The sequence below is a fragment of the Fukomys damarensis genome, unplaced genomic scaffold (genome assembly GCF_012274545.1).
Source record: "Fukomys damarensis isolate Sample0158 unplaced genomic scaffold, DMR_v1.0_HiC HiC_scaffold_31, whole genome shotgun sequence".
Taxonomy (NCBI): domain Eukaryota; kingdom Metazoa; phylum Chordata; class Mammalia; order Rodentia; family Bathyergidae; genus Fukomys; species Fukomys damarensis.
Genome location: NW_022900943.1, coordinates 22,741,297 through 22,750,930, shown reverse-complemented (window position 1 = coordinate 22,750,930; position 9,634 = coordinate 22,741,297). Strand labels below are relative to the sequence as shown.

Genomic DNA, 9,634 nt, shown 5'->3' with positions numbered 1-9,634 from the left:
TTTTTTTTGGTACCAGGGATTGAACTCAGGACCTTGTGCTCGTGAGGCAGGCGCAGTGCCACTGAGCTAAATCCCTGACCCTGCATTTTAGTATTTTTATAAAATAAGTAAAAACATTTCTGAAGACATGAACATTATAAAATATTCAGGGTACGTTTTGTTCAAAATTTCCTCTCATTTGAGGAGCATAAATGGTGGAATATTATACCTCACGCACCTTCTGTACCTTGGTTATTTCACTAAATATTGTATTTTATAGGTTGTTCTGTATGGTACAGGGCCAAGTGGATAAAAATTACAAAGTTAGTTCCTATTTCTAAGCTAAAAATAGCAGTTTAAATAAGCACTTACCTGTTCTAAGACTATATCCTATTTCATCAGAAGATGTCTCAAGGCAGAGATTAAATTCATTGGACTTTGAAGGCACACATGTCTCATAAATAAAAAATTGCCTGTTTTCCATTTATGCAGATCTGGTCACTTTTTGGTCCTGACAAGTTTCGCTGTGGGCAATGTGCTTTTTCAGCATTTCTCTAAATGAACTCTCGTATATTTAAATGGCAGATGTTAAAACAACACAATGTGTGTGACTAACCTTTGTGTTTCTTTGTTGATAACAAACCTGTTCATGGTAACAACTAGGATTGAAGAGGCTTCTCTTGCCTTTAAACCATAATTGTGGCCTGGTAAATGTTTTCTGAGCACCTTATTATGTTAGAATAAAAACAGTGGCTAGCTTGGTAAAACGTTTTAACCATACCTTTATTTTTTAGAATATGTCTCATGTTTTCAGTCTCTTTGGACCTATAATAGGCTTGGCAGCCCAGTGCCCTGGGATAACAGGGAAAGGAGTAGAAAGACATTGAACCTAACAGCATGGGGAGGGTCAAGTTCTGCATGCGTACGACTCTGCTGGCTAGTAGGTAGCACTGTATATGTCTGTGTTTGAGGCACATGTATGCAAAACAAATACTAACATGATACATATATATGAATATTCATGTATGCTAAGTGCCGTGAAATAGAGGAGAAGAGACAAGATTCAGCATGGAAATTATACGAAAGAACAAGACCCTAAAGTAGTTGAAACATGATGTGATTCTGTTTCTCAGGCAAAACTGAATTGCAGAATATTCTGGGGCTGAGCTTCACCTATTCTTTTGAAATAGACTCACAGGAAGTTGTGGAAATACTACGGAAAGAGGTTTCCTGGACCCTTCTCCCAGCTTTCTCTGTCAGTAACATCTTGTATACACACAGTAAAATATCAAAAATAGCAATCGAGGGCCAGGGAGTTAGCTCAGGGGTTCCTCCACCTGCCTTGCAAGCACAAGAACCTGAGTCCAATCCCTGGTACCAAAAAAAAGCAAATCAACAGTTGGACAATCGACAGACCTTTTTTCAGATGTCAGCAACCTTACATGCACAGTGTGATCAGTGAACTCACCAGGCAGGGAAGAGGAGACACCACAGAGAAGTCACTTCGATGAATGGCCCTCTTTCTTCTTTACAGTCTCTTAGCTGCTCCACACAATCCTGTGTTAAGTCACACGCTGCTTTGCTCACCAGGGATTAACTTGTTACTTCCTGTCACAAATGTTACCCATCCTTTCTCGCTCCCTTATTTCAGGGCTCTAAATAGAAGCAGTCTTACTCCTGTAAGTAATTTTTTCCCGTTAGCTCGTTTGTAGGACAAGTTGTTTGGAACCCATGGAAAGAGCGGTACTTGGGTTTTGGGTTCCCTGGTATATCTGCAGACCTGCACAGCTCATAAAGGTAACCAGTTTCTGTACATAGCAGTATTTGTGCCTTTTGGCCTCGGTGATAGTGGTGGAGCCGGCAATGAAACAGGGCTTTTGGAAATTAAGGATGGCTGGAGGACTCTGAAGTATCAGGCAGTTGTCTACTTGAAGAGATAACACTCTGTTTTTTTTTTGGTGTTTTGAGATTGACCTGGAACTCACTGTGTAGCCCAGGCTGGTCTTGATCTTGCAGCGATCCTCCTGCCTCAGCTTCCTGAGTGCTGGGATGACAGGTGTGCACCACCACGCCTGGCTCTGATAACACTCTTAATGAATATCATTTTTCATTTTTTGAGTCAGGGTGTTGCTTTGTAGCTCAGGCTGGCCGTGAACTCACTATGTAGCCACGCTGGCCTCCAATTTGTGGTGATTCTCCTGCCTCAGCCTTCGGAGTACAGGTGTGTGTCACCATGCCTGGATCTTATAAGATACCATTCTGTGGCTAAAAGAAAATCCCTCTATTAATACTGTACTACCTGCTGTTGGTGGTGCACACTTGTGATACCAGCACCCAGGAGGCTGAGGCAGGAAGATCACTGTGAGTTTGAAGACAGCCTGGCCGACTTAGTGAGACCTTCTCTCAAAAAACAACAACAACAACAAAAAAAACCCAAAATGGTACAGTACTTTCCTCATCTAGGTATACATCTTATACATCTGGTAAGGGATGTCAGGCCCCACTCAGCTCTCCTAGATCTGGAATCAAACCTGGTTTATCAAGGGCTTATCTTTAACAGGCGGAGGGAGGAGATATCACTGAATAATATCTCCCTGAAATACTTGTTTTCCTGGGTGGTTCTGATCATGAATTTGGCCTCACGATCGTGATAATAGATTATTTTCTAGTTTCACCGAGAGCCCTGAGCAGCGGTTTCTGGGTTTCCTGGGTCCTGTCTTAGGTGGGATTTGAACCTATAAATGCTTCTCCCATGCCCACATAAGAATGTTGATCTTCTGATCTCTGCTAAACTCCATGATGAGTTGTGCTGTTTGCAGTAAAAAATTTCCTCCTTTTGTTGTTTTTCATTTCCACAGTGCTATTTCAATTCTGTAGCACACTTTAGGGCAATATGATCCTAGTACATGTTTCTCCCTGTAGATATGATCATGCTAGACTAAGCTCAGTGATGCCATGAAAAGCTAAAATGCTTCAGCTTGCTTATTCTTCATGCTGTTTTATTTTAAAGGAGAACTCATAAGCCCAATAAAATACACATGTGTAGCAAGTTGTATTTATCTTTTAATAACTTTTAAAAGAAGAAATGATTTTGAGCAAGGCATCTACTTTATTAAGAATAAAGACCGCCTGGGGCTGTAGCTAAGTAGCAGAGCACATGCTTAGCTGCCCACCCCATAGAGGCTAGGAAGCAAAGAGAGACAGGAAGGGGCAAGGGTCCTAAAATCCCCTTCAAGGCCACTCCCCCAGTGACCTAACTTCCGCCTGCTCATCCCGCTCCTAATAGGTTTCAAGGGCACCCGGTGGCTCGTGACCAAGCCTTCAACCCGGGACCTTTTGGAACATTTAAGGACCACACTAAAGCATGTTACTCGTTCTTCATGTATCACGGTCTGCAACAGCAGTGAACACATTTCTTAATCAGTGTTGTGTGCTTGGTTAAATGCCTACAGTCCCAACAGAATTATACTAAACCTCATGACTAAGAAGTACCAGGCTCTTCAATGTAATACACAAGCCATAAAACAAACATCATACCCCTGGCTCTGAACTTTGGCCTCGAAGAGTATGGAAAATTAGTGAATTACACGTTTTCTAAATCAGGGAAAGTATACTATGGAAACTTCAGCTACTATATTCCTATGAGTCATTCTAAGAAGTGTATAATATTTACTTTAAATTAGGTTTTAGAGCTCTAAAAAGATGCCTGCCTTGTAAGTGCAAGGTCCCGAGTTTGATCCCTGGCACCAAAATAAAATAAAATAAAATGAAGAAGAGTATCACATTGTAGAAATTGGAAGAACTAAAAAGAAGGAAACATTAAGTTTCTTTACAAAGGGTTTAACATAGGTGTACTCATTAAATGTACACAATTTCAAGTGTCTTTGTTTTACTTTGCATAACCCTCATTGTTAGCAGTGTGTGTTTGTGTGTGTGTGTGTGTGTGTGTGTGTGTGTGTGTGTGTGTGTGGTAGCATAGACTGTACCTCAGTCCTCACAGTGAGCTACATCCTTAATCTTTAAACAATTTTTTTTTTTAATTGAGACAGGCTGACACTAAGTTGTCCATGCTGGCCTTAAACTTGCAATTCTCCTGTCTCAGCCTCCAGAGTGGCAGAGATGGCATGAGTGTACCTCTACGTCTGGACATTAAAAAAAAATTGCTTGGCCATTTTAAGCATTTTTAACAGTTACATATTTTATATTTAATCATTTACTTAATTATTTCCTCAGTATTAGACTAAAGTTAACTTATTTTTATATAAATTTGACATAAATATCCTATTATGTAAACTTGCGTTATCATTATCATTATTATTATTTTGGCAAGCACTAAATGTGATCTTCCTGGCTCACGGGCTATGAAGTCCTTTGACACCTTTTTGTCCTTGCATCAGTAAGATAGTATCCATTCTCCTAGAGCCCAAGATGGCTAAACACATTTTATGATTAAATTACAGCAATTCCCAACTTAGTATCTGCATATAATGGCCTGGTCTCAGAAGCGTTCAGGTCACTACCTTGGGAAATGTTCCAGAGATGGCAGGATGTCTTCACCATCCAGCGGACCCCATGCAGTTCCCAGGAGCTGTGATCCAAAAGCTGTGTTTGTGCTGTGAAAGTGTGCAAATTCTGCTGTACTGAAAAGAAAAAAGAAAAAATTCTGCTGTAGGCATCGCTGTACTGACATTTGGTTTGTCCAGAGTTTGTGAACAGTGTCATGGAAGTAAAATTCTACAGAATTGAACAAAAGCAAAACAATGGGTTTGCTTTTTTTTGGGGTACCGGGGATCAAACTTGGGACCTTGCACTTGCAAGGCAGGCAGCAGCACCACTCACTTGTAAATGGAAGGAGAAATTTTTTTGGATAGGAACTTGGCACAATGGAAGCACCATGGGCCTTGGAGTCAGACATGTCTTTGGAATTCTAGTTCTGCCACCTTATGCCACCTGTGACCATTATAGAATAATTGACTCAGTTATCTAATAAAATGATAATAAATAATGTGTTAAATCAAAACAAAGCTGTTAGAGAAATGTCCAGCATCTAGTGGATGCCCAGTAAGTGTTAATTTCTCTACTCTATTATTCCTGACACACATTAATACTGGAAAGGCTCTTTTGGGATGAGGACATTTAAAATGTTTAAATTTTAAATATATAAAATATAGAGGGATGGGAGTATAGATCAGTGACAGACACATGCTAAGCACACACAAGGTCCTGGGTTCAATATAGAACCCAACATATTAAAATAAATAAAATTTCGAATGTTGTAAGATTTCCATTTTAGTTCAGTGGACTCAATAAAGACTTGGCAATTTCTTATGATATTTCAAAAATTAAAAAGTTAGATAGAAAAAGAAAAGAGACAGTGCCAGGTGAGTGAGGCAGGTGTGACATGACTGTTTTCTTACCTGAAATGGAAGAGCACAACTCCTCAAGCTTCCAAGGTCTGTGTTCTGTGAACAACTGGAGCTCACCTTGTAGGGTGAACACACCGGATCTGGCAGAGTCATGGGCAAGTCAGTCTCCCTTTCAAGCAATGGGAAAAGCAGTCTCTCTTGCCTCCATGTGTAGTGGCTTCAGAAACATTGGATTTTTGTTTCTCCCAATTCTGAGGGTTTTCTGGGCAGTTCTGAGGATTTGCAGTTGTTCCACGTGGATTTTCTTCCAGGCCCATGGCCTCCACACTGCAACACAGAAGGAGGGGACTGAAGCTGCCTTTGGTGGCCCCTTGAGGGCCATGTCACTTGTGCCGTATTTTCTTGTCCACAAATTGAGCTCACATAAGGGAGTGGAGGAAAGGCCTTGCCTTGGCATGGAAGGGCGGACACAAAGTCCCATTGCACAGAGATGTGCTTACTGGAATAGGAGGGACTGCGGCTGCTTCCTGTTTTAAAGACTCTGGTGTCTGTCAACTCGCCTAGGACTTTATTAGAGGCACTCACCCAGTTTTAACTTCCTTCCTTTCTTCCTTGCAGGAATCGTCCAAAGTTGAATGTGAAGGGGCAGCTTTTGCTTTCAGAGAATCTGAGGTGGTTGCCAGTGTTTCTCATGGACACTTAGAAAGAACACACTTATAGCTAGGTGTGGAGGCACAGGTCTATGATCCCAGCACTCTGGGAGGCTGAGGCAGGAGGATCACATTTAGTGTGACCCTGTCTCAAAATAGAAAATTTTAAAAAAGTCTAGGGTTGTATCTCAGTGTGAAGGCCCTGGGTTTCCCAGTACCACAAAAGAACAAAAGAGAAGAAAGAAGAAGAAAACCAAAGCAAGTAGCATCTGCAGCTAACAGTGTGGGCTTGAGTGGCAGTCTTGCTTGATAAGCTGCCCAGTTAAATTTCAAGTAATTACAAGTAACTTCCTAGTGTTTCATCCCTTGTTAGTAGTTCAGTTTGGTACATATTCTTACAGAACTTTACTGTGAATAGTCCAATTTATATATATGGTTTTGTTTTGTTTTGTTTTTTGAGACAGGGCCTCACTATGTAGTTGAGACTGACCTGGAACTCACTTTGTAGCCCAGGCTGGTCTCGAACTCACAGCAATCCTCCTGCCTCAGCCTCCCGAGTGCTGGTATTAAAGGCATGTGCCACAACGCCTGGCTTTATATAAACTTTTAAAAATGGAATTGGGGGCTCCATGGTAGAATACTCACCTACCATGTATGAGGCCTTGAGTTCAGTCCCCACCACTGCAAACAAACAAAAAACCAAATAAATAAATTCATACTTTTGGAATATTAACTGATTTTTTTTTCTTTTTTCCACATCTGTACATTTCGATCTAATTTACTCCTTTTTTTTTTTTTTTTCTGGTACCTGGAATCAAACTTGGGTCTTTGCATTTGAGAGGCAGGTGGTAAAACCACTGAGCTAAATCCCCGACTAGTTTATTCCTTTTAAAATCTATTTCTTTCTTTATTTTTTAGCACTGAGGACTGAACCCAGGGCCTTTGCACCCATATTCTCATCCCTTTCTAATTCAGCCAGGACTACAGGTGAGCTCTTGTCTCAAAAAAAAAAAAAAAAAAAAAGAAATTGCTAACTTGCCCAGATGGGGCTTGAACTTTCAATCCGCCTACGTCAGCCACCCAGACTGCTGGGATTGTAGTTGTGCACTGCCAAGTCTGATGTAAATTGTCTTTTAAAACTGTACAGTGTAAAGCCGGGCGTGGTGGCACACACCTGTAATCCCAGCACTTGGGAGACTGAGGCAGGAGATTGCTGTGAGTTAGAGACCAGCTTGGGCTACGTAGTGAATTCCAGGTCAGTCTTAACTACATAGTGAGACCTTTTCTCAACAACAACAACAATGGAACTGTACAGTGTCTCATGGTTTAGTCATATCGTGGTTTATTTACTCACACATCCATTGTAAACTGAACTATTAATTTTTCTGCAGTACCAGGAGTGTTATGACAGATTCTTGCACACATATTGTGGTCTAGTTTTTTATAATGAGACCCTGCAACTAGAATTCTGATGGAAAAGGACAGGCCTTATATCTAGCTTGCTACAGTGCCTCTTCAAATGGTATCATTTTCAACTGCCACCCAAATTATTTGAAGGTTCCTATTTTTCCAACTGCTCACAGGTGATTTGTTTGTGTGTGCATGTGTGTGCTGCAAATAAAACCCAGGGCCTGACGCATGCTAAACTAAGCTAGTGTGCTCTACCACAGAGCTACATCCTTGATCCCATCATAACTATTTTAATCTTGCTTATGTGATGACTATTTGTTTTCATAGCAAATAAAAGAAAAATTGGAGCACACACTTACAGACGCACAGAGTGAGAGTCATTTAGCAAGCAAAAGACAGTATAAGAAAGTACACTGTGGCTGGGCTTGATGGTGCAGGCCTGTAGCCCCAGCACTCAGGAGGCTGAGGGAGGAGGATCACTGCAAGTTCAAGCCCAGCTGAAGTACAAATTGAGACCCTGTCTCAAAAAAAAAAAAAAAGAAAGTACACTGCTTCTTTTCAAAGGGGAATTTGATTTGTACCAGTTTAAGAGAATGAATGATGGAATTCAGTAAACACCTTAGGTCTAAGTAGGAACAAATGAAAACAAAAAGTGGGAATGGATTGGGAGAGCTGAATTTGGTCCCTCCTTGCCAAGACTTTTATCTGACTTCTTTAAGAATCTATACTTTTGCTGGGGATTTGGCTCAGTGATTCCACTGCCTGCCTTCCAAGCACAGGGCCTGGGTACGATCCCTGGTACCACACACACACACACACACAGAATCCATATTTTTACATTTTCTTTCCTGTGTAATGCTGTCTAAGCTTCATAGTTTCCACTACATCTTTGAAAATGTAATTGCATTTATTTTGTTTTCTTTATGCTTCTGAAAGGAAATTAATGACCGAAAATGAGAACCATGAACCAACGATATAATAAAATATGATGATTTGGGCAAGAGCTTTTCCATGGTGCCTTTCTTCTTGCTGGTGCAAAGCAATAGAGCAATTTATTTTTCATTCATTTATCTTGGGCTGTCTGGAAGGCTAGGAAGTATTATTGTGTAAGCCTCACAAGTACCCCCCATCCAAAGAAAGGGAAAAACCCTCAAATCCAAATCCAAATCCAACCTTGAAACAATTTTTTTTTGAAACAGGGACTCATTTTATAGATGACTCACTGTGTAGCCTAGGCTAGCCTTGAACTCAAGGTGATCCTCCTGCCTCAGCCCCCCGAGTGCTGGGATTATAGGCCTGCACCGCCACACCTGGCTAACCCTGAAATAGTTTTTACCTGGAGTAGAATGCATAAATTAGAAACCATTACTTAGTGGCCTCTGTTTTGGGGACTTATTAAAATCTTCACACATTAAAAAAAGAAAATTGTCACACCCATCTTTTTCAGTTGAAAAGTCAGCTGTTCTCTATTTTAAATCACTACTTTGACCTTAAACATGGAGCAATGGCTCATGATCATGTTAGACCAGAAGGCAAACCCTTCTGATGCTGACACTAGAAGGCTTGAAAACGTAAAAAGTCAGAGTAAAAAGAGAGGTCAGGCAAAGGAAAGGAAAACACAAGAGAAAAAAAGGGAGAGGAATAAAGGGAAGACAGAGGAAAAAATAAAAAGAAGAAAGAATAAAGCACCAAGTTGGTGACTGTTAACAGTGGTACCCTGGGTGCCATTGCAGTCTGATTGCTCACTGTGAACTTGTGCTTCTTGAAGATCAGGTGTCTTGTTCGTCTTTGTTCTGCCTAGTACAATGCCTGATAGCTTTGTTCAGAAAACTGTTGGCCTGATTCAGTGCACTTTAACTATTATGTGCTGAACGTTCTAAAATTTAAACTTCATACCTAACCCTGGCCATAGGTATATTTGTGGCCAGAAGATTTTTTTTCTTATTTTTTTCATTAGTATGTGTTATCTAATACATAAAAATGACATCACTTTGGGGAAACGGTACTTGTATATAATTGATGAGTCACTTTTCCTTCCTCTTCCGCTCTCCACTTTTCATCTCCTCTTTACCACCTCCACAAAGACATAAGGAAACAGGAAGGTAGGCTTTGTGGAGCCAGGAGACTGACGGACTTTCTTTCCTCCCTCTGTCTCTCTCGCCCCCTCCCTCCCTCCCTCCCCTCTCTCTCTCTCTCCCCTCTCTCTCTCTCTCTCTCTCTCTCTCTCTC

The 9,634-nt window shown here is 40.9% G+C and overlaps 1 long non-coding RNA gene across 1 annotated transcript in view; it reads right to left on the bottom strand.

Annotated features, from left to right (window-relative positions):
- Positions 1-4,518: 4,518 nt before the first annotated feature.
- LOC104863144 overlaps positions 4,519-9,634 on the bottom strand; it is a 7,744-nt gene continuing 2,628 nt past the window's right edge. The window contains exons 3-5 of the long non-coding RNA XR_780492.2: positions 6,641-6,676; positions 5,397-5,672; positions 4,519-4,619 (exon numbers count right to left, since the gene is read on the bottom strand). This is a non-coding gene — a long non-coding RNA (uncharacterized LOC104863144). The remainder of the gene's footprint in view (positions 4,620-5,396; positions 5,673-6,640; positions 6,677-9,634) is intronic.